This window comes from Rhinolophus sinicus, chromosome 5 (assembly GCF_057876585.1).
Source record: "Rhinolophus sinicus isolate RSI-liver-muscle chromosome 5, RSI-T2T, whole genome shotgun sequence".
Classification (NCBI taxonomy): Eukaryota; Metazoa; Chordata; class Mammalia; order Chiroptera; family Rhinolophidae; genus Rhinolophus; species Rhinolophus sinicus.
This window is the reverse complement of record NC_142505.1, coordinates 88,605,074-88,630,735: the sequence shown is the minus strand read 5'-3', so window position 1 is coordinate 88,630,735 and position 25,662 is coordinate 88,605,074. Positions and strand designations below refer to the sequence as shown.

The 25,662-nt window shown below is 40.8% G+C and overlaps 1 long non-coding RNA gene across 3 annotated transcripts in view; it reads left to right on the top strand.

Annotated features, from left to right (window-relative positions):
• The window catches only part of LOC141567289 (uncharacterized), a 117,206-nt gene extending 93,673 nt beyond the window's left edge, over positions 1–23,533 (top strand). For 2 of the 3 annotated variants that reach the window (XR_012489818.2, XR_012489817.2), the window contains exons 2-4: positions 15,927–15,970; positions 18,630–18,872; positions 19,917–23,533. This is a non-coding gene — a long non-coding RNA (uncharacterized LOC141567289). The remainder of the gene's footprint in view (positions 1–15,926; positions 15,971–18,629; positions 18,873–19,916) is intronic. The other variant, XR_012489819.2, reaches the window with a different exon arrangement.
• Positions 23,534–25,662: the final 2,129 nt, after the last annotated feature.

The window sequence follows — 25,662 nt, the reverse complement described above, 5'->3', positions numbered from 1 at the left end:
GTCCCTCTGGGCTCAGCTGACGGGTTCCATTGTCAGCTTCTTTGTTGAGTATAGCAAGTTTGGGTAAAAATGAGTCTTGTGATCCTGGGAACTGAAATTGTGGGAAGTTTCCTATGTGTCCCTTTATATTGCTGCTACATCTCTCATATAATCTTCTCCCTCTTCGCCCTTAATACTTTTCCAACTATAGTCTTGATTTCCATGATGGATTATTTCGCTTGCTCTCTTTGTACCTGAAGTGGAGGCCATTTAATAGATGTTTCAAGTACAACTTTCCTTAATGGAACTCCTTGTTACCCCCGCTCCCCCACGAGAGTGTGCCTCCCCTGCATTTAGAACTCCATGCCACTATTGGGCCACTCAAGGTACAAACCTCCAGGTTATTGTGACCCTGTCATTCTCTTACCTGGTATAATGTCAAACAGTCCTACTGATTTTATCTTCCTGGACCTGCCTGGCTCACTTCACCCACTGCGACTTTCAGGGTTCAGGCCTTCACCATGTCTTACTTGGACCATGCATTTGGGCTTCATCTCTAGCTTCCAGCCACGTTAATACCTCTTCCTGAGGCTGCTAAAGCCATCTTTCCAAATGGCAGACCATGGGTGCCATTCCTACTTAAAAGTTTCTGATGACTCCCTATTATTACCTGCAGAAGTGCACACCCTTCTCCATGGCATTTGAGTGAGCTCCTTTTAGGGACAATACTGGGAATTGCACGACAATACAAATAACTGTAGTGTCAAGTAGGGCTTAATGTAGTGTGGTCTTGAGCTTAACTTTTGACATGATCAAGATTCCTCCACATACAAGAAATCGTTGTAAGGAATACAGAGAAGACTGGATATGTAATCAAAATTGTTTTTACAATAGTGTCTTCTGAAAATTCCACTGGTCATTAGCAGCTGTTTAAGTTCCTGAATTACTTTTGGCTTGGGAAACTGGGACTAACAGAGATGTCATGTGATAGATGAGAGATGCGTTGAATAAACAGACTAGAAAATCTTTTCCATTACAGGTTTGTAAGCATGAAAGTTGGACTTGGGTTTACCATTATTGAGACTAAGTAGATAAGATTTGTTGCAAAAAGCCATTTATGGTCTGTTTTTAACACTAGATCACACACGAAATTATATATGTTTTGTTTAGTAGCCTGTGTATCTTCTTTTAATCACTGTCTGTTATTTATGGCTTCAAAAAAATTAGAAGACAAAATATCTGGCCCTTTTAGAAATAGAAATCTTTTGCTGGAGTTCCTATTTCTAACCACTCTTCTACTTAGGGAATGACTGAGAAATTAGACTGTAGGATCTTTTGGTTGAGAGACAGTTCAGATCGCCACAGGGAGAGAAGAAATTGGGAGCACAATAACCGATCTTGGTGAAGACTAATTAAAATCAGACATAAGAACTGCTCAGATATGCTTAAAATATTCAAATGAATACACATGAAATAGTGAGCAGTGGTAACTTCTGCAACTGAGTGGGACAATTCTACTTTGTGTTTTATACCTTCTACATATGGAATTTGTTTAACCATGAACATGTGCTACTTTTATTGAAAACATATTAGTCATATTTATATGTGTTGCCATGAGAAGCATCCAGAATATATACGTTGTGTATGGTGTATTCCATAATTTGAGTTTTGTAAATATATGTGTGTGTGTGTGTGTGTGTGTATATATATATATATATATATATATATATATATATATATGCATACATACATATAAGAAATGTCAAATTGGTTTTTTTTTAGTTAAATGAAGTCTGACTCTGAGTCCCCATCTTGACAGGAGGGCAGGAAATTCAATCCAGAGGATTTGGGGGTAGTTTTCCTCCCTTACTAGAGTCACATACAAATCCCCTGGTCCCAGTCTTCCATGGTGACCACTGATAACCTGTTTTGTCCACACTTGCCCGTGTCCTCGATTGGGCAGTAAGTTACCTTCTATGCTAAGCTTGTGGAGAAACTTTGCTGAGACTAGACTTTCCCTCTGAGGTCCTGGTCTTTCCTTGGGGACAGCTCTGGGAATCAGGGTCCACGTTCCCATCACGCATGGAACCCAGAGACCTTCTTGTCTTGTCTTGAGGATGGTCCTTCCTCTTGTACCCCCTGCTTTAGCACAAATCACTCCTGAAGTTCCAGGCCCAGAAGCAGGCTTTATTTGCAGGCATCTCATTTTGGCTCTACATCAGAGGCACAAAAAGGCCTAGAATTCTTGGAATTCTTGTTCTTGGAATTCTGTGTGTGTACTTGTGTATGAGTCTATGCACACACATTTGTGTTAATGACGTGCATTTATACACATGTATACATGCATGGGCATTTGTGGAAGCTAAGAACAGAGTGAGAATAAAACACAATTTAATGTCTTAATCAGTCATTGTGCCACATTCATTTTATAGAGAAGCAAACTGAGATTCAGAGAGATGAAACAATGTTCGATGGCAGTGATAATTTTAAATGCTGATCTCTCAGCTCCAAAGCTCATTCCAATTTCCTCAGACTTAACCACAATCACATTTTATAGTAAATATAAAGGCTGGAAATTTCAGGCAAACCTTCCCAGATTTTCCTGTAGTTAGCTACTTTGAAGCTTGTAGGGAAAATGTCAAATTGCCAGATTCTTTTTTCTTCCTTTTCATCCTGCATCTGAAGGATGGATGCTGTGGCAGAGAAACAACTTTAGGTCTTAGGATGACGGACATATAAAAACCGTGAAATACTAGGGTTGGAGGAGAATTTAGGGACCACCTAGGCCGTGGTTTTGATTTTTTTTCCTTCTAAGAAGCACTCTACTAAGTTATTTGGTTTTAAGCAACAGAAACCACTCAGCCTAGTATACGCCAATGAGGAATTTATTGGGAAGATCTGGGGTAAGTCACAGATTCCAAGGAAAGTTGACATACCAGACCTTAGAAAGAGCAGGTCTGGGCGTCTGAGGAGTGAAGCTCTGAAGCTTAGTCTTTTCTTGAACATTAATGTGCTCTACTTTTGTGCTTTTCTCGAAATCCAGGGTTTAAACACTTTCCCAGGGAATCTGAGCGCCCTGATAAGGGCCATGGAACCAGCCTTAAGTTCGCAGAGGTTAGGGGCTCTTTACTGACACCCCCATTGGGATCACGCAAAATGGGGGTGGGATAGTTGTCTTTGTCCAAGTTTCCCCACAAATCTGGGCAGAACAGGAATCCTAATCCAGACCTTCAAACTCCAATCCTGGGCAGCTTCTACTTTTAATATCATGATGACTGTGCATTCCATTCTAAGTGAGTTCAAATTAGAAGCCACATTACATAGTTTACTGGGGGTATTTTTAGGCGCGAAGCACTTTTTCAAGGGTTTTTAAAAACAACCATATCCAAACAGTCAAGAAGAAAAATTGCAAACACTGTGGGCAGTGATTATCATTCATCAACTGAGATCAGACATCCTACAAAACTGTGTTGTGTGGCTGATCTGCTGCCTGATTAGAACTGAATGAAACCTGGAAGGCTTTGTCTGTCGGGTCCCAGACTTGGCTCCGATCCATGTCAGAGTCAACTCTGGATTCCGTTAAATGCTGGCTTTGGAGCTGTTTGACTTGGGTTGGATCCCAACTTTGTCTCTACCCAGCTATTGAGTGACCATGTGAAAGTTGCTTAAGCTCTCCAAGCTTCAGTTTCCTCATCTGTAAAATGGTGCCAATTTCACTTTCAACTCATAAAGGTGTTGGGAGAATGAAACAAAATCCTTTGTGGACAGTGCTTATCATCATGGCTGGCACCTGATAAGTGCTCAAAAATGTTAGTGGGACAGTCAGCAGGATTCTTCTTCCTGTAACATGGCTCTTGAGGCTTTGCAAAACCCTTTCACATACCCACCTCATCCATCTCAGCAGCTCAATAAGATCTACCATAAAAGCCAGAATCCCATAAGATGGTAAAACAGGCTATTTCATGAAAGCAGAATTTCAGGAGTAAATTGGAATTGATCTACTCTGAGAAATGAAAAGTATTTGATCTGGAAGGCTATTATATTTAAATCGAACAGTTTTTTAAAAGAGCAGCCCAAGGGCCTGTCAAAAGCAGAACAAATTACTCTCCCCTTTGAGGGTTATCAGTCCCTTTTGGTGGGAAAATAGCCTTCACCAGCGGTCCCACTATCTACTTGGTCCTCTTTGTGAAAGAAGAGGCTGCAAAGCTGGAGGTCAAGAACCAGAGCAGAGAGATGGTCAGTTGCCTCTCCTCCCTTTCTGTTAGCTAGAAGCCTCCTCCTCGGGGTATCAGGGCAACAAGGATAGACAAGCAGGTGAGGGGCAAGCAAGGCTGTGGCTGGTACAAGGCACCCATGGAGCATTCCCTGTTAGCACTTGGGGGAAACCTGGGCAGTGATGTCAAACTTCCTGTAAGCCCAGGAGGGGTTTGTTTCCAAGAAAACAGGTTATGATGAGTAAGAAAGCAGCGTTCTGGTCTAATTTGCATGCAGATTGAATAGTGAATCATGTCAGGGTTTGTGGGAAAGGTGACAACTTTTGATGAGGTGGTAATTTTTCCCATGTTTTTCTGCAGCCAGGTAAAACCAGATTTGTAGATAATATTCATTTCTTTTCTAATCTTCAGTAGTTACCAAGAGTGATTTTGGCTTACCAGTTTTGTTTTGTTTTGTTTCTTTTCCTCCTTAGAGGGGCTATATTTCTGAAGAGAAGCAAGATAAAATTGCAAATTCTGTTAAGATGTCTTTTTCAAATGCCCTATCAGGTTATACTATGAGTTTTTAGGTTGTGCAAAAGAAATGAATATTACTCGGCCATAAGAAAAGATGAAATACTGCCATTTGTGACAACATGGATGGATCTTGAGATTATTATGCTAAGTGAAATAAGTCAGACAGAAAAAGTTGAGAACTATATGACTTCACTCATATGTGGGATATAAAACTGAAAGCAACAAATGAACAAGACAAACAAACAAACAAAAAAACCTCCTAGACACAGACAACAATTTAGCGGTTACCAGAGGGCAAAGGGACAGGGTGGTTGAGGGAAAAGGGAATTGAAGGAGAACTGACTCTGGGTGGTAAACACAAAATGCAATATATGGATGATGTATTATAGAATTGTACACTTGAAATCGATACAATTTTACTAACCAATGTCACCCCAATACATTTAATAAAAAATTTTTTAAAAGATAAATACAACATAAAAGAAAAAAAATAAGAATTGAACTTGTGAGCTGAAGCCATTACAACAGAATTAGTAAGGGAGCCCTAGATCAGGCTGGAAAGGGTCCTGTATTGTCCTATGTAGTTAAGTTAAACACCAAAGGGAAATATTACCTGTAGATATTCTACAAACTGAAAAAGGAAGGGAACTGACAAGAATGGGTTTTAGGAAATCTAGACTATAGGGTTTTTAGCCTCTTGCTCTGGTTAGCTGTTGCTGTGGAACCTAATTTCCTTCCCCCTTGCAAACTAGTGTCATAAAACACCATCAAACTTTTTATTATGCTCATATACATTATGGGGGTCAGGAATTGAGGGGAAACTTGCCCCTGTTTCACAATGTCTGGGACTTTAGCTGGGAATACCAGAATGCTTGAAGTGACTCAGCAAATCGGGGCTGGCTGGAATTATCTCAAGTCTTGCTCACTCATGGGTCTGGAGGTTAACACTTGCTGCTCACTGGGGCCTCAGTGGGGGCAGAAAGATTTCACGTGGTCTTTCCATGTGGTTTCCCTGCTTTCTCACAGCATGATGGTTGAGTTCCAAAAGGACCAGGTGGAAGCTGCAACCCTTTTTTATGACCTAGTCTAGGAAGTCCTGTGGGTCACTTCTCGTCATAGTCCCGCCCAGATTCAGGGGAGGAAACATAGACCGCGTCTCTCCCTGGAGGAATATCTACTTCACATTGGAAGAGGAGCATGGGGGTTGGGATATGTGCTGTGGCCGTCTTTGGAAAATGTAATGAGCTATTCCTTTGGATACCATTCATCAATTTCCAGAGCTTAATACCCTTCCATGATTTCAGGTAGCACAGATGAAGTTCAATGTCCTGAGATGACCCGGCATGGGCTGGCTTCAGCCTCTCTCTGACCTCACCTCCTATACTCCCTCCTTTGCTCTTTCAGCTCCAGCCACTCCAGCCTCCTTCCTGTTCTTTAACATCTTTCTCACTTGGGAGCCTTCAAGCATGCTGTTTCCTCTGCCTAGAATACTCTTCCCCTCTTTATAATGTTCCTCCCAAAGGAAGGGATCAAAGCAGGACTATTTTCTGTTTTAAACTTCTTGGCCCTGTTTCTGCAAGCTGTCAGATGCACATGGAGCAAATGGGCAACCAAGCATGTCCACTTCTTGTTGTTCACACCCTCCACCCGGAGCCACTGACCCTGACAGAGAGGAACAGAGAATGTCAGCACTCCTAGGTGTGCAAGCTCCTTTTCACCCTTCCTGAGTCTGTGCAGCAAGATGAGGGAAATGAGGATTACAGGTTCTCGCAGCTTTGGTGGCACCAGATGCTGGCTATCTGCTTCTGACAGGGGAGAGGACAAGTCCCACAGGCATGACTTTTGTTTGTGTGTTGTTTGTTTTTGCACACAGGCCACTGCAATTGGAATTCCAATGCCCCCACCCCTGCAAGTGACTGACTCATTCTAATAAGGGCAGAGTGGCTTATAAGGAAGTGAAGGCTTCAACTGGAGTCTCATTATCTTTTAGGGACGCCTGGGGCCAGAGAGCAGGCCAATCACTTTTACACACATTGAAAGCTCTTTTCCTGGAACCAATATAATTCCACTACTTTAAACATTCAAATCCTTCCCTCAAACAGCAATGTCAATACTGACAATATTATTGTCTCAAGAGAAACACTGTTTCATAATCCAGAAAAAAAGTTATGGCAAATGTTTTCTGCACAGGGCCAGAGAGCAAATATTTCAGGCTTTGCAGGACATACAATCTGTCGCAAATACTCAGTTCTGCTGCTGTTGCATGAAACGAGCCATAGACAATACGTATGAAAACCAATGTGTGCAATCCTGTTGCAATGAAATTTTATTTCTAAACACTGAAATGTGCATTTCATATTATTTTCACATACCGTGAACTATTCTTCTTTTAATCATTTTCAACCATTTAAAAAGTAAAAACCAATCTTATCTCAGGAGCTGTACAAAAACAGGCAGCAGGGCCAGATTTGGCTCTCTGGCCTCAGCAATTTAGCTCATTACTCTGGAATACTCAATTCCCTCTAGTTTACAGTTTAAATCATTGGGTCAAATAATCTGCCAGGGACAACCTGGCCTGATGGCAGTCTTTTTCCATCTATACCAGCACATCATTCCTCTCTGCTTTTATCGTTCTTTAAATCTCAATATGGTAGTTTTATTTTTAATTTTTAAAGGAACTTCCATACTGCTTTCCATAATGTCTGTACCAATTTGCATTCCCAACAACAGTGCAGAAGGGTTCCCTTTTCAGTACAGCCACACCAACACTTGTTATCTTTTATCTTTTTGATAATAGCCATTCTGACAAGTGTGAGGTAATAGCTCACTGTGGTTTTGATTTGCATTTTCTTGATGATTAGTGATGTTGAGCACCTTTTCATATACCTGTTGGCCGTCTGCATGTCTTCTTTGGAGACATATTTATTTAGGTCCTTTGTCCATTTTTAAATCATGTTTTCTTTTTTTTTCTATTGAGTTCTCTCTATATATTGGATATTAATGCCTTATCAGATGTATTGTTTGCAAATATTTTCTGTTGTTTCATAAGTTGCCTTTTCATTTTGCTGATGGTTTCCTTTGTTGTGCAGAAGCGTTTTAGTTTGATGTACTCTCACTTGTTTATTTTTGCTTTTGTTGTGTGTGCTTTTGGTGTCAGATCCAAACATTGTTGCCAAGTATGATGTCAAGCAGCTTGCTGTCTAAGTTTTCTTCTAGGAGTTTTATGGCTTCAGCAGGTCTTAGGTTCAAGTCTTTAATCCATTTTGAGTTGATTTTTGTGTGTGGTTTGAGACAGTGATACAGTTTTATTCTTTTGCATGTAGCTATTTTTTAGCCTTAAAAAATAAGGAAACCCTGCCATTTGCAACTACATGGATGGACTTGGAGGGCATTATGCCAAGTGAAATAAGCCAAACACAGAAAGACAAATACTGTATAAATTCACTTAGATGTAGAATCTAAAATAATCCAACTCAAAGAAGCAGAAAGTAGAATGGTAATGGCCAGGGGTTGGGAGGATGGAGAAATGGGGAGGTGACGGTCAAAGTTTCAGCTATGCAAGATAAGTAAGTTCTGGAGATCCACTATATACCCTAGTGCCGATAGCTAACAATACTGTATTATATACTTGAGTTTTGCTAAGAGAGTAGATATTATGTTGTGTTCTTACCCACCCCCGACTCACACAATAATAATAAAGGGGGCAGGAGGAAACTTTGGAAGATGATAGATATGTCTATGGTTGTGATGGTAGTGATGGTTTCATAAGTATATACTAGTCACCAAACTCACCGCGTTGTATATATTAAATACATACAGCTTTTTACATGTCAATCATACCTTAATAAAGTGGTTTAAAAAAATCTCAGTGTGAATTTCAGTTCTTAGAAAAGCCTGTCAAGAACCTTAATTGGAATTAAATTATGCTTTCGCATAGGTTCCTATACTTCTTGGCACTTATAATTTGTATTTATATCTTTATTTGTACGATCACGTGATTACCATCTGCCTCTCCTACAACACTGTAGCATCAGGAGAGTAGAAGCCAGGTCCATTTTGCCATCCATTGTATCCTAAACTGTAATGCCTGACACATAGCAGGCACTCCACAGACATTCGTTGAATAAATAAAATCTAGTTTCCTGTCTGTTTCTGCTCCTGCTTTGAAGTGAAGCAGAGCCCCTAAAAGAATGGCACTTGAAAAATCAAATTAACCACTGAGGTAGTAGGAGAATTTCTTGCTTGGGTCTTAAAATGAAGGCAGCTAGAACTGAACACAGAGCTCGAACATGGAGAAGAATATGAATTGCAGTAGACCATCACCTCCCACATTCTGTAAGCTTGGCCTCTATTAATTAAGTTATTGTTGCTCATAGTTCCCCCTATTTCCTACTACTTACTGCAACTGTAATTATACATTTATTGGTGTGATCATTTGATTACTGTCTGTCTTTCCTCCATGACTGGAGAGACTATGCATATTTTGTCTAAAAATTGTCAAAATAAGACGACTTTTAAGACAACATTGAACTAAGAAATTGCGTGAAAGAAGATAAATGAGCTAGAAAATGAGTCCGTTAGGCACATTTATTTGGAGCTTAGTTTTTGGTCCACTTTATTTTTTAGCTCTTAATTTTGTCTAGTTCTTGAATTTTCAAGTTAATATAACTGTCTGATGCTCTGACAGGGGTTTAGAATGTGCTTAACATATTGTTTAAAGATAGTGACAGAGAGAGGCCAGAGAGGTTATTCATTCATTCAACAAATATTGAGAAATATAAGATTACAAAAATATGGCCCTTGCCTTAAAAAAAGCATAATGTAGGATGTGCATACCACTTCCCTTTTCCATCCCTTCCTCGTCCTTGGCTTGCTCCTGATTCTGCAAATTGGCACTCAGTTTAGGTCCAATCTGGATTAGTTCAAGGAGCCTGGGACCAACCAGGACGTTTGCCCTGGTTTCTGGCTCTCTCTCTGTGACTGATATGTTTCCATGAGTGCGTGGGGCTGTCAGTGTCTTGGATTCTCAGGGCTTAAGGATTCCCTTTCTCTGTCATTGTGTGGAATGAGATTTGGCTGCAGGTCTCTATGAAGAATTCCCCGCCAGTGAAAGAAGATTATCTTAAGGGCACCGGACTATGAGTTGGAAACCTTGGTTTCATCCTGGCTCAGCCACAAACTCACTACATAGCCTTCGGCAAATGTCTTTTCTCCCTCTGGACCTTAATTTCCTATAAGAAAAAGAAAATGAAAAAATCGGATAAGGTCTTTTTCAGAGCTCACATTCTTACGTTCTACCTGCCACTGAACGTCTATCATTGAGAAACCACAAAAAACACTAAGGTTCATGATTTTGAGTTTAATAACCATCTTGTTTTGGTGAACTAAGTTTTTCAATATTTCCAAAAAAGCAATTTCAACCCCTTTATGAGGTCTCTGGCTGAAAACAGATGAAGATTGACAGGCTCAAAAGTATGAAATAGCGATGAACTTCTTTCAGCAAGGGGAAGGTTTTAGCCTGATTTTGAGGATCCTTTTGGGGGTCTTTTCTTTGGATGAGCCCTGATCAAATAACAGGCAGAGGGAGAGGGGCTTTGATAGTTCAGAACAGTTAACATTTACTGAGCATCTTTTAGATGCCAACACTGTCCTAATTGCGTGTATTACCTCATTTAATCTTCTCCACAACTGTGTGTCATTCAAACAGAAAATTCAAAGATTTCTTTTCTAATAGGGCCGGCAAGGAGCACCATGCTTAACATCAGGATGAAAGTGTTAAGGGAGCAATTAAAAATGCATTTTTATGAGTTCTTGGCTCTCTAATGAAATGCTGGTGTTTATTTTATTCACCAAAGGCTTTCTAGCAGTCTTCTTGGGCCTAAGGAAAGCCACTAGCTATGCCATGTCACTGCAGAATAAATCCCATGTTTAATTATACAAAATAATAGAGAGGAATGAGGTGGGCCTACCACAGAGGGAAAGGCCTGAACAAGTAGGTGGAGAAGGGTATGTGTTTGGTCTCAATTTATTCTCCCAGGGGATGGTTCAGGCTATTATTAAGTGGGTGAATAGTTTGAAAGGATGAGTTGAGGAAAATTAGTAGAGGGATTTTATTCTATGATAAAAACCACTGTGTTTGTTTGCAGGGGATTCAGAAGCCAAATTATGTCTGGTTGGATGTGACATCTATAAGCAAATGTCGGAAGTGCTAATAAGCAACGAGGGCAAGAGTTGGAGAGAGGGCTTACCATGCAGAAAGGATGGGGAAGGCCCAAGGATGTGTGCAAGAAGGGAGCAAGTGGTGGAAGAAGGGAGGGGCAAAGGAGAGACGATGAAAGAGAGCGATCAGACGGATCTCTCTTTAGCTGTTCCATTTAGGACTCTCAGTATCCTCAAAATCAATATTTCCTACCTTCTCGAAAAACAAAACAAAAAACAAGTTGAACCCCACTGTATTCCAAATACTGACATTGTCATAAAATAATATGGACTTGAACTTGTTTTCATTCTATCATAGAATAAAAAAGTCCCTCTCCCCCCAGTGTTTCCCATCTCATTAAAAAGCATAATCCAATTGTCTATACCTGAAACCTGGAACTTACACTTGATTCCTCCCCTGACCTCCTGCACTCATAAAATGAAATCTGTTGAGGTTCTACCTGTTGCAGACTCTGTTCCACATTCTGGGGATCTCATGGACGTTTCCCCCATTCTAGTATAGAGAGGCAGACCATGAATAAAATACAAAATGAAATGACACATGGTAGAAGGTGGAAAGTGCCAAGGAGAACAGTAACACAGAAAGGGTTATAAGGACTGCTGGGGTAGGGAGATACAATCTTAAAGAACACGGTCATGAAGGGATTTGTGGAGAAACATTTGAGCAAAAAAGGAAAGCGTTGAGGGGGTAAACCATGAAGATATCCAAACATCCTGGGGAAAATTATTTTGAGCAGAGGGAACAGAAGAGCTGAGAACATGGCTTGTATGTTCGAGGACCAGTGAGGCCAATGAGGACAGAGCTGTGAGGGAAGGGGCAGATTCTACAGGAACTTTGGTTTACACTCTGAACAATAAGAGCCATCGAAAGGTTTTGAGCAGAGAAATGACACAAGAAGTCTTGACACGACAACTTTCAAAATATTCATTAAGCACATTCGCATCTTCCTGTCTCTACTGCCACCATCTTTGTCTAAACCACCACCATCTCGTGCTGAACGTTTTGAAAACCTCATGTCTGGCATCCATATTTGGTTACCTCCTCAAACTGTTCTCTATGGAGCAACCACAGTGACCTTTGAAGTGTATAGTGGATTATAACACAGTCCCGATTATAATCCTTCAGTGACTTCCCAATGCACTTCGAGCAAAATCTAAATTCCTGTTCACCACATGCAGTCAATCTCCTCCTATTTCACTCTGCTATAGTCGCCTGAGACTTCTCTCTGTTCCTCAAGCGCCTGCCTCACCCTGCCTTAGGCTATTTGTATGGATCTGGAACAGTCTCCCCATCCCCTGCCAGGCTCCCCAGCTCTTCATAGACTAGTTCCTCTCTTCTCCAAGTCTCTCATCCTAGATGCCTCTTCCTGAGCAAGGCCCCTCCTAACTATCTCTCCGTTCGTCTCCATCAGAACACCTTGCTAGTTCCTGCTTGTCACCGGTGCAGTTTGTAAGAATGTATTTATTTGTTGACTTGCTTCTAAGTTGTCTGTTTCTCTTGCTAGACTGTGAACTCGGTGAGGAAAGGACTCCTCTGCTTCTGTTAGTCATAGTGTGTCCCCAGAATCTACCACAGTATCTGGCACTTGGTTGTTGGTACTCAACAAAAACTGACTGAATGAATAAATGAAAGTGAGAGAGAGGGTCATAGTTTCAGACCCTTCAGTGCTATCTATCTATCTATCTATCTATCTATCTATCTATCTATCTATCTATCATCTATCTATCTATCTATCTATCTATCTATCTATCTATCTATCTATCATCTACCAATCTATCTAATCTATCTATCTATCTATCTATCTATCTATCTATCTATCTATCTATCTATCTATCTATTATTCATCTATCTATTTGTCTTGGTCAGTTTGGGTTGCTATAACAGAATTTTGTAGATTGGGTGGCTTAAACAACAAATGTTTATTTCTCACAGTGCTGGAGGCTAGGAAGTCCAAGATCAAAGTGCTGGCAGATCCAAAGCCTGCTCACGACCCTTTTCCTAGTTTGTACATTGCCATCTTCTCATTGTATCCTCATATGACTGAGAGAAAGTCATCTCTCTCTTGTCTGTTCTTATAAGGACACAAATCTCTTTCTGAGGGCTCCACCCTCCCGATCTAACTACCTCCGAAAGGCACCACCTCCTAATTCTATGACATTGGGGGTTAGGATTTCAACATATGAATTTTAGGGGAACATAAACATTCAGTCCATAACAATATACATATGAATTGTATTATTAGAATAGAGAAGGTAAGCTTTGTAAGTAACAAAGATCACTTTCTAAGCCATTTACAACATTCTTCCAAAGGAAAGAAAGGGCAGCTGATATAATGTGAATACTTGAAGAAGTGACATTCTCTTACTTTACAAAATGATATTTTTAGTGTATTCATTTCTCCTTAATTGTTGCCATATTTATTTTGGTTCCCATGGGAACCTAGACAGGGACTTTCCCTAGCTTTCCCTATTTCCCCCAATCCCTTCAGGCATCTGTAAAGGAAAATGGGCCTGCAGGAGCTGCTTCAAAATTCACTGTTTGTCAGGTGGTTGCAGGCAACGAACACTTTCTGGGACTTGCTCAATGCCAGATGCGATGCTTGGCGTTGTGGAAAAGGAGGGGAATGAGATACAGTGCTTACCAGGATGGAGAGTGGGCTGCTACACCAGTCACCTCAATACAGTGTGATAAGTGACATGATAGGCTTTGCACAAGGTGTTAAAAGAGAGAGGTCAAGAGAGTGTTTGGAGAGACAATGCTTGAATTGTGTTTGATGCGATGCTTGGCATTGTGTTTGAGAATCATCCTGGAATTAACCTGCAAAAGGTGGGGAAGCAAGAGTGGGAAGAAATCACTCATCAATTGTGAATTATTTTCCTATTTCAATTCAGAAGTATTAAGAGTTGGAACACAAAAGGGAAAAGAATACAAGAGAGGAATTAAACCTCAGAAAAGTAAAAAATACAGTCCACCCGTTGCTTATGTCTGTGTGCAAAGGATGAACTTGGATCTAGGTAAAGAAAATGATGAACTCTGTAAGAAATAAAATCCTAGACATTTGTCATCTTAGGTTTTCCCAGATAAAAGGGGTCAAGCAGCCACCTTTAGGATACATTCAATAATCTCACGAAAGAGACCAGCTTAGTTATGTGTGGGGCAGGTGAGGTGCATCAATCTGAAAAGGAGTGAACCTGATCATGTGACTGTTGGATTCTCTGCAACCAGTAGGAATGGTGATGATAGCAGCCCACCTGGTGGATCAAAGATTGGTGTTGTCATTAAAACACACCCAGCTACCTATAGCCATTTAAAAATAAACCAAATCCTGAGTAACTATGTCTCAACAACTGTGAAGGGGAAACCTAGTCCCCAGGGACCTTCAAACTCCCTCTTTTCCTGCTTTCTCCCCGCCACCTCTCACACTGCCGCTGCTGCCTTCCAGTTTCTCTGCCCGCTTTCTCCCCAGATCTTCATGTCCTTTTTTTTTTTTTTTACTCTTACCCACGTCATTTCCTCTTGGTCCTGCATCCCATAATCCTAAGAATACTAGGGAGGATCTCTCTTCTCAGGTGGGAGAGGACACTCAAAAGTTAGTTATTTTGATTTTCTCACAGGCTCATTAACAGAATTTACAGAACTGAAGTCAGATGCAGAATCCTCAGATGTGAGAAGCAGAAGGAAATTGGGGATCTTAGTATAATGCTCTCACTTTACAGATGAGAAATCTGAGATGCTTGGAGGGGAGGTCAGAGTAGCTTCTCAGGGCCAGGAACTATCTGATAAGTGAGGCTGTATGTTCATATTTTAATAGCTAAACTCCCTTGAATGAGGCTCAGAACATAATTTCCTTCTATTGAATTTTTGTCCCCAGAAGATTCTGGTGTGGGATCATAATGCTATCTTAAAGATTCTCCTCATGAAGCTGGAATACATTTTTTCCTTCTATTTTTATGTTTGAATATGGTAATGACATTTTTAAAAATTGCCTTCCTTGTTGGCATTTTTATTGATTCTTTCCTCCAACTACCCCAAATAATGAAATGCATAGTGTGGCATAAAATGTATAGAACCATCCAAGTGCTTATTCTTGGTTATGATCTGCCAAATTAAACACGTCCCTTTAGCAAAGTGAAGTCTGCAGGAAGAGCGTTTAGAACAAACGATATTAATGAGGTGCCTGGCCCTGAGCCTAGAGGTTTGTGTGCAGAGACACGCTCAAGACTTACAACCTGTGAATGAGGTACCTCGATGCTTTCGTATCCCAGGTGAACAGAGGTGTGGAGAGCCTAGGCTCAGGCTCAGAGGGTAGGGCCAGCATCCAAGCCCAGGGATAGTAGAATTAAAGTTGGAGCTCCTAAGCCCTCTATCTTACTCATCGAAAGACAATAAATTGATTCAAATGTTTAGTCATTTTACATCCTCAGGCCCACAGTCTGGGTGTCATAGATGGATGCAACAAGAGCCGTTTCCACTGTATGTAGAGAGGCCTGAAAAGGAAAGAGTAGACCCTTTCCTATAGGCTGTGAGAAGTCTCATGAAACACCCTGGCTGGGGGAAGATCAACCCAAGTGTCATCAGTGATAGTTTCAATATCTTATTAATACCTACCCTGGAATCCTATCTACTTATTCCTCTCTTTCCTCTGGCATGTGTCTGCTCAGAATCTTTTTGGATTCTTGGGTCAACAGTTAAGTCAATCCTTCCTTAGCAGGTCACATGGCCTCACTGGTCAGATACACGCATGTGTGCACGTACACACACACACATACAAACACCGTCATTTGCCTCTTTGCTTCACAATTCATTGTCAGTGTTTTTCTGGTTCACATATGAACAAAAAACTATCTTTACATGCCTTTAACCATTATTACAACTCTGCTTGTCCATTAACTTTTCATTATTATTGTAGATAAATAGGACTGCAGTTACTCACTGTGAAGTAACTGGGCTTTGATCAGGAAAACAAGTGTAATAAAATTTTTCTTGCTCTCTCATAGGTCCGTGGAGAAATCTAAATAGTGGTTGCAACTGTTCCTTCAAGGTAATGTATTTTCCGGTAACTGCTTTGTGGATATAATGCCGTAACCCAACAGATGGCCCCTTAGGAAAGATTTCAGGCTTGGTGGTGGCCATCCGTGCAATGTGAATAGCTTCCTTATCTCTGTCTAGCCCAATCTCTTACCCAAGGTTTCAATGCTTAACTTTCAAGTTCTTTGGAGGCATTGCTTTTTAGATGTCCCCAGCCAAAGCAAATGACTAAGTTTGAAACTGTACTCACTGTTATCTAGAACTGTACTGTTCAGTATGGTAGACATGCAGTTATTGGGCTAGTGAAAAGCAGCTAGTCTGGACTGAGAGGTACTGTAGATGGAATACATACTCAACTTGAAAGACAGAGTACAAGACCAAGAGTGCAAAATGTCTCATTAATAATTTTATATTGATTACATGCTGAAATGAAAATATGTTCTATGTATATAATTAAATAAAACATTACTATAATAACTTTCCCTGTTTCTTTTTACTTTTTGAAATGTGGTTCCTAGAAAGTTTAAAATTATGTATGTGGCATGTGTATTTCTATTGGATCGTGCTGTGCTATAATATCAAAACTAATGCCAACACTCATTTTATGAGTGATGAGTGATAATAGTAACTAATTATGGAGTAAGTTTTGCCTTCCTGAGAATGTGTTATAGCTCTTACATGTGGTGTTTCATTTAATCCTATGAGGTAGATATCATGCTTATGCTCATTTTAGAGATGAGATCTGTAGAGGGGAAGTAGCTTGTCCAGTGTCACATAGCTTGTAACTTTGATGCTCTTCATAGCTTCAATTGCTGTGAATGACGGAATGCACCAGTATTTTCCAAGACACGGATGCCCTGTGTATGTCTCCATGGTTCCCGCTCACTGAACTCATTCTCTGGGAGGCACTGTCCTATGGACTTATCCCTCAACTGTTTTTGCCCCCAACTGTGATCTCATTTTCTCTTTGAAAAGAACATATGTGCAATTTAAAGCAAAAAGTCATTCCCTTGCAGCAGGGACCTCTATAATTACTGCAAAATCTATTTTCTTAACTATCAAAGACAAAGGAATGTGAAGCTCTGTGATGAAAGGTGAGTTTCCATTCTGCCTAAAACTGCACCCTGTCATGGCAACATGCACACACGCACACATTCACAAGCACGTTCACACACATAGCAAATCACTCAATCACTCTTCCCAGACTCTGTAGATAGTTACAGTGCAGTTGCATCTTAGACTTTGCATGTAGTTCGTTAAAAGGTAAAAATAACAAATGGGCAAAAATTATAGTGTTAATACATTTCCTTATAAAGGACAACGCTGGGAACTTGCATGTCATCTCAGAATAAACCCAATTTAGCCGATTTCTTCTCCAGCTTACCGTGGAATGCTGCTTCTTTAGTTGAGTGTCAGATAATATTGCTTGTTTGTATGCAGGGAACGTTATATGAAAAGTGCATAACACTTAGCACAGTGAAATGTTCATCTCAGGAGAGGTACAAGCAAATGAGGGAAATGAAATTCACTCCTCCATCTCATGCTAACTCTAGGACATACACAGTTCTTGAGTGGAATGGAGGGCAAAATTGCCCCTATCTATTTAAATTGTTGTGTTTCTCTCTCTATTTCTTGACAAGCACGTACAATGGAATTTGTGCAAGTGAAATGAACATGCATATTACTTCCCAGCCCCTCTGGTAAATAACATTGGCTTATTATGGGTCTATCATACATAAAGTTCCTCAAGGAGGAGTTTTTATGGTAGCAAGGTGTGAAGTAGTTATGTTTGGTGGGCTGGAAGAACTCATGAGTTCATTCACTATTCTTAGAAGAGTGACTGAGTGTCCCTATGTGCCAGATGCTGTCCCCAGTACTGAGGAGTCAGACATGATTTAAGAGACCATCTCTGTCCTTAAGCAGCTCAGACATTTTAAAGGATTCGCTCTTGTTAAATAATAAATGCCCAGAAGCATTACGGATATTTTCTCTAGGAGGTCAGATGAACAGTTTACATTTTATCTTGTCATTATTATCATTATTATTAGAAAAAGGAAGAGGCGGAGGCTTGGAGGAAAAGGAATGCTAGAAAAAGTTTCTAGTACCTGATGGGTCTAACTGCACTAGGCCATGTGGCAGAATGGAAAGGCGTCTGAGCTTCGGAGAAGGCACGACACACATACTGTGTGGACCTGAGTGGAAAAGAGTTAGAAAGTCTGGAATGGCGAATTGTTGCCTTTTCCCTTTGAAAATATTTCTGTTTTAGACTGCATGGGACATGCAGACAAGAGAACTCATCTGTTAATTAACTAGTTTCAATCTTATATTGAAATCCTGTTCTTTGGGTAATTGTACTGTGTAACTTTCTGAAAGTTTAAAAACATTGGTCTTGTCTAATTATCTGATGTTTCAGGCTATAAAATGAAGCTTAGATGGAGGACTATTAATTTCCAATTTATTCGCCAGGTAAATGTTTACCTTTAAAAAAAAAATCTTCACTTTCCCCTTAAGATCTTGATATTTTTGCTTTGTTTTTAACAGCTAATTGGCTGAGTTGTTTCAAAGGCACCTCTGTGACTTTGTGCTCTTAATCTGGAGTTTATTATGTTTACTGGTGCCAACATGAGAGAGTATCTACATCTACTTTGTACCTTCTGTTTTCTCTCCTAAAGGTATTTTATGACCCAGGCTGCCTTCTGGATCAGGAAGATACTAGAAGCTTTAAAACACACAAAGCCAGGCTTTGTTATCACCTGAGTGTGCAGAAGGACACGCCCTGAGTCTGTGTCATCTCGTGCCCTTATCACATGCTCCTTCGTTTTCTCCACTCCACTTTCCAGGTTCGTCTCTGGCTAGAGGATGAAAGAAGCCAGAGTGCAACCTGGCCGCCTGGGGCTAGCTGTCCATACCTGGAGGTGAGTGGCTGGGTTCCTGTGGGCATGTCTATTTAGGGTGTGCGGAACTCACTCTCTGCTTATGCAGGTTTGTCTCAGGCCACACCTGCTGCTCTGAGCCCTCACATGATGATGAGATCATCCCAGTTTGCCTTTAGAGCTGGGTTCCTTTTCCCATCACTCTGGGCCCGGGTGTAGTCACACCCCCTACGCTAGTCTCCTTCAACACAGCTGATGCCGGCTGGTGCTCCCAAATCGCTATGTCATCAATGCCCAGGACTCTTTTCAATTAGAAAACATTTTTACAACATGTGGGAGAAAATACATTGCTTTTTTTCCTGATAACCAAGTAAGGCATGTTCAGTGTTGAAAATTTGACAAATACTGAAAAGTGTAAGTGAAAAAAGCAAATATGATGTATTATTGTGCCACCCAGAGATAACCACTGCTAATATTTTGTGAAATTCCTCATAGACTTTCAATCTGCTGCCACAGGCATTTGTACATTTGGGATGCTCTTAAGTGTGTTGCTAGGCATTCCACTTTTTTCTCTTGATAGTGTTTTGTGAGTATTTTCCCATGTCGTCTAATGTCTATGAGGCCATGTTTGGATATGTTTGTGTGTGTGCATACACATGTACACAATGCTTTCTAGTGATTTCTTCTATAATTTAAAGCCTCCCTTTAAAGAACTATCCAAGACTTGTATAACATAAATCCCCACGTGTGGTAACCCTAGACAGCCACAAATCATAGATTCTGATGTTTTGCTGCTTACACTGGGGCTTCTCCATGGCTAATTACATTGTTTTCGTATTCTATTTTTCCTGTCAAAGTTTACGAAAATCAAACAATGCAGTGCTTATATGAAAAGTGATAGCTATCTTTTCACCACCCAAGGATCAGTTGTCTCCAGAGAAGAGAATTTTTTGAGTTCAACAATTGGGACTGTTTAATTTTGCAAATTACAGAAAATGTAGCTATAGTGGTTAGGAATAGGTTTACTAAATATAATGGAAAATGTAAATTAATAGTAGCTAAAACATTTATCATTTATTTTCTCAGGTGAAAGAAACCTGAAGATATGCAGTCCATCTCTGTTCTGGAAGCTCCACATTGATCAAGGACCTAGGTTCTGCTATGTTCTTGCACCTTGTGACTTGCATTGTAAAGATTTGAAAATGTCTGCTGCTGGAGCTTCCCAGTCCACACAGCAGGAAGGAGTAAGGAGCAAAAGAAATATGACATGCTCTAGTCATGTCAAGAACCACCAAGGAGTCTTCCTGGAAGTTCCATATAGCTCATCTGTTTATAAATTTCATTGGCTAGAGCTCAGCCATGTGCTAGGAGGCTGGGAATATAGTCACTTATTTGGGATCAATGCCCCCCTATTAAAACTGCAATTTTATTAACCATAGAAGTAGATGAAGAATACTGAGTAGGCAATCAGAAAATATATTGCTTTACACAACGGAATAGTGCAACAATTATGCATAGCTTCAGGTATGGTTTGATCCAGCTGATGCCATCATCCAGATTTTTGTTCCGTTTCTTAGAGATTCTCTGGCTCATACTCCTCATACATTGTGTTTACCCCCAGACTGGCTCTCCCTGGGATGGCAGAGATGGCTGTTGCATGTCATAATATCCTTACATCACACTTTCCACATAAGGAGGGAGACATTTTTTCAGAGACCTCTGACAGGAGAGCAGAAATACTTCTCAGACTCCTAACAAAGTCTCTTTGTGTATCATTGGCTCAAATTGGGCCATTTGCTTATGCCTGCATTAGTCATTATGACCAGGTAGATTGAATTCGTTGATTGGTTTAGGATCAAGGTCATCTCTAGGACTAGCAATGGGTTAAGCTTGCCTAAAACATAGATTGGCTGGATGGGGAAGATGTGACTATGGTATGGCTGTCGCTATATAGAGAAAGCAATGCTCACTACATCCCTTCTGGAAATCACCTCCCTCTTTCTATGTAACATGCTTACATAGCTATTTCTTCACTTGTCTATTGAGTTCCCAGTATCACATTCTCAGTTCTTTCTGTGGTCACCTCTGCAACTTTAAATAGCACAATTAAACCTTCGTTGTTCATTCTGTTAGCCACAGGAATGGAGATGTCTTGACTCCTATGTTGTACAATGAGGACATTAAAGTGTCTTCATCCATTCATCGTACCTTTTCACTTTTATATCTCAAACATTGCCAGGGGTACCATTAATGATATAATGTTGACATTGAGAAATGTACATTCTGACTATTCTAGTTAAGTCTTCTTAAATGTCCACAGGTTGATTCTAGACGTTTTAAACAGAAAACAATGCTTAAATCATCATGACATTATAAATATTGTCCCTGAAGTCCCAAATGGTATGCCAGGTTGCACTTTCTTTCTGGGTGGTCAAAGAAACAAGTCTGTGTCACTCAAGTTCAAATCCTTCTGTTTTTAAATGCCGCCAAATTCCTTTACCATTTCTGTCAGTTTTCTAAGATCTTATTTCAACTAACTCACCTCTTTTTTTCCCCCATAGAGATGTCTCTTTCCTGGTCATCCAGACTACATTAAACCAAGTACTCCCATGACCAGTGGCATGGATAGCTTACATCACAGATGTGAATCTGGAGCTCAGGAAAGAATTCTGGGACGGAGTGCAAAACTTTGGACTTGTTAGCATGATTAAAGCAAGCATCGTGGGTGAAATAGTACGGGGACGTGTAGAGAATGAAAGAAGAGGAAAGGCTTTGACATTTAAGTGTTAGCCTGAGAAGGAGCTGGCAAAAGAGACTGAGCTTTTGAAATCTCTGCATCAGAGAATCAATGAGTTGGGGGAGTCGCAGAGGTGACGCTGAGCCTCACACCTGGAACAGGAGTTCTTGCTTTCGCATTCCTGGCAGATGGCACCCAGTCTGTGCTTGGGTACCTACAGTGCGAGACGGCTCCAAATGTTGAGACAGTCTTACGCCAAGCTGAATTGTTTCTCTGTGATATCCCGGCCCCTGCTCTATGTTCTCATGCATCAGAAATCCAGACTGATTTTATTGTTTCCATCTGCATAATAGCTCTGGAAATAGTAGGAGATAAAGTGCCCAATGATAGAATACCATCAATCATGAATGTTGTTTATAGGTTGTTGTTGTTATTGTTAGGATTTTTATGTCATGATTGCTCATAGCAAAGATTTCAAAGTCAGACAGCCTCAATTCTAATCTTGGCTCTGGCCCTTTCTAGCAATGGCACATCATCTGAATATCACGTTCCTTAACCTTTCTTGGTAGGGTGACTATCCAATAATATGTGCTTAAAAAATGTTTGTTATGTAATAATAAAAGAACAACAACAATGACAAATGTTAATAGCTCCATTTGCCACCTGTTAACCTTAATATAACTTTATTAACTTTTACAATGTGTTGAAATTATCTGTATCCAACCCTATCTCCTCTAGTTGGCTCCGAATGCTTTGAAAAGAGGGATACACTTTCTTTTTTAAAAAAAGAGTTTTATTAAAATGCAACTGACACACAATATTATATTAGTTTCAGGGGTACACCATAGTTATTATGTAGCTAAAGAAGTGATCACTGTGGTAAGTCCAGCAACCATCAGACACTACACCATGCTGTCGAGATATTATTGACTATATTCCTCATGCTGTATATTACATTCCCATGACTTATTTGTTTCATATCTGGAAATTTGGACCTCTTATTCCCCTTCACCTTTGTTTCCCCCTTTTTGATTTTTCAATTACAGTTGACACTCAATATTATTATTTTATATTAATTTCAGGTGTACAGCATAGTGGTTAGACATTTATATAACTTAAGAAGCAGTAACTCTGACTAGTCAAGTACTCATGTGGTACTATACATAGTTATTACCATATAATTGACTACATTTCCTATGCTTTACTTCACATCCCCATGACTATTTTGTAACTACCAATTTGTACTTTTTAATCCCTTCCCCTTTTTCACTTGGTTGCCCCCAACCCCCCTCCAATCTGACAACTGTCAAGATGTTCTCTGTATCTATGACTTTGCTTCTGTGTTGTTTGTTTATTTTGTTCTTTAGATTCCATAGATAAGTGGAATCACACTGCATCTGTCTTTCTCTGTCTCACATACTCCACTCAGTGCAATACTTTCCAGGCCCATCCATGCTGCTGCAGATGGCAAGAACCCACTCCCTTCCATGGCTGAGCAATAGTCCATTGTATGTAGGTACCCCCTGCTCTTTATCCATTCTTCCATGATGGACACTCAGGCTGCCTCCCCATTTTGGCCACTGTAAACAATGCTGCAATGAACATATATATGCACATATCCCCTCAAAGTAGCGTTTTGGGTTTCTTTGGAAAAATACCCTGAAGTGGAATTACTGGGTCCTTCTTTGTCTCTTGTTACAGCCTTTGTTTTAAAGCCTGTTTTGTCTGGTATAAGTACTGCTACCCCAGTTTTTTGTTTTGTTTTGTTTCCATTTTCATGAAATATCCTTTTTCCATCCCTTTACTTTCAGTCTGTGTGTGTCTTTTGATCTGAAGTGAGTCTCTTGTAGGCAGCATATGTAAGGGTTTTGTTTTCTTATCCATTCAGCCCTCCTATGTCTTTTGATTGGCGCATTTAATCCACTTACATTGGAAGTAATTGTTGATAGAAATGCGGTTATTGCCACTTTATTATTCATACTTTTGGTCTCTCTCTCTCTCTCTTTCTCTCTCTCTCTGTTTTTTCTTCATCTTAAAGAAGTCCCTCTAAGATTCCTTGTAATTCTGGTTTACTATTGGTGAACTCCTTTAGCTTTTCTTGTCTGAGCAGCACTTTATCTGTCCTTTGATTCTAAATGATAGCTTTGCTCAGTAGAGTAACCCTAGTTGTAGTCCTTACGTTTCATCACTTTGAATATTTCCTGCCAATCCCTTCTGACCTGCAACGTTTCTGTTGAGAAATCAGCTCATAGTCTTATAGAAACTCCCCTGTAGGTAAGTAACTGCTTTTCTCTTGCAGCTTTTAGGATTCTTTCTTTGCTTATAATCTTTGGCATTTTAATTACAATGTGTCTTGGTGTAGGCCTCTTTTGGTTCATCTTGTTTGGTACTCTCTGTGCCTCCTGGGCTTGTATATTTATTTCCTTTGCCAGGTGAGAGAAGTTTTCCATCATTGGTTCCTCAAATAAGTTTTCAATTCCTTATTATCTCTCTTCTCCTTCTGGTACCCCTATGATGCGAATGCTGGTACGCTTAATATTCTCTCAGAGGCCGCTTAAACTATCTTCAGTTTTTTTGAGTCTTTTTTCTTTTTGCTGTTCTGATTGGGTGTTTTCTGCTACTTTATCTTCTAAATCATTGATTCAATCCTCTGCTTCATCTAATCTACTGTTGATTCCCTATTATGTAGTCTTCATTTTAGTTATTATAGTCTTTATTTACGACTGGTTCTTTTTTATGTTGTCTAGCTCCATTTTTATGTTTCCTATCTGTTGAAGTTCTCCCTGAGATCACTGAGCATCCTTATAACCAGTGTTTGGAACTCTGTGTCTGATAGATTGCTTATCTCCATTTTGTTTAGCTCTTTTTCTGGAGCCTTGTTCTGTTCTTTCATTTGGGAACTATTTCTCTGTCTCCCCATTTTGGCTGCTTCCCTGTGTTTGCTGCTATATACGGCTGCTATGCCTCCTGGTCTTAGTGGAGTGGCCTTATGCAGTAGGTGTCCTGTGGGACCCAGTGGTGCAGTCTCCCTCATCACCAGAGCTGGGTGCTCTAGGTATGTCACTAGTGTATGTTGTGTGTACCCTCCTGTTGTAGTTGTGCCTTGATTACTGTTTACATATCACTGGGAGGGATTGACCCTCAGGCTGATTGGTTGTGAGGACTGACCATGACTACAGTGCAGGGGCTGACCCTATAGAGCAGGATTTGCTTTAGCAGGGTTCTGGTACATGCCCAGTGTGCCCTTTGGGTCTGTCAATCCTGGAGGTGATGGGTGGTGCTTCGACTGGGTCTGAAGCTGGCCCCTGGGTGTGCCAGCCCCAGGGCCACCTGGGAGGGGACCTGCTGCAGGCCAAGTTCAGCTGCAGATTTTTCTCTGCCCAGGACCACCTGACATGAGCCAAAAAACAATCCAGAGATGGCCTCTAGCTGCGCTGGGTTTGGAGGTACCTCAAGAGGTCAAACTGCAAACCAAGGCCTGCTGTTGCAAATACGAGCTTGTGGCTGCTCAGCCAGAGGTACGGGACATGCCGAAGCCAGATGCTGCTTGTTTGGGTTTTGTGAACCTTTAAGAGATTTTAGGAAAGTCTACACCATGAGCCAAGGCAGGCAGTTTGTATGGAAAAGCGACTGGAAGCTGCATGGGTGTGCTCAGAAGTTGGCTGGGGCGTGGTCTCAGGGACTCACTAGGGTGGGGCAGACAAAAGGTGAAAGACAATTTGATGGACTCTGATTGGCATCTGTGTGCATGCTGGGAGGGGGAGGGCTCAACAAAGAAACATTGGCTTTCATCAGCTGGGAGAAAGTTGCCCCTCCCGCCCTTGCCCTGAAGCCAGACGACTCAGTTCCTCTCTGCATGTGCCTGTTGCATCTCAAGCTGCTGCCCCAGCACTGGAGTTCAGAGCAAGTGAGTCCGTCATCAAGTAAGTCTGTGCATGGGCCCTTTAAGAGGAGTATCTGGGAGTGCAGCCGCCATCCGTCTCACTCAGCTACAATCTCCGCTGGTTTTCACAGCCAGAAGTTATGGGGACTTCTCTCTCTGGCACTGAAACCCCGGACTGGGGAGCCTGGTATAGTGCTGGGACCCCTCGGTCC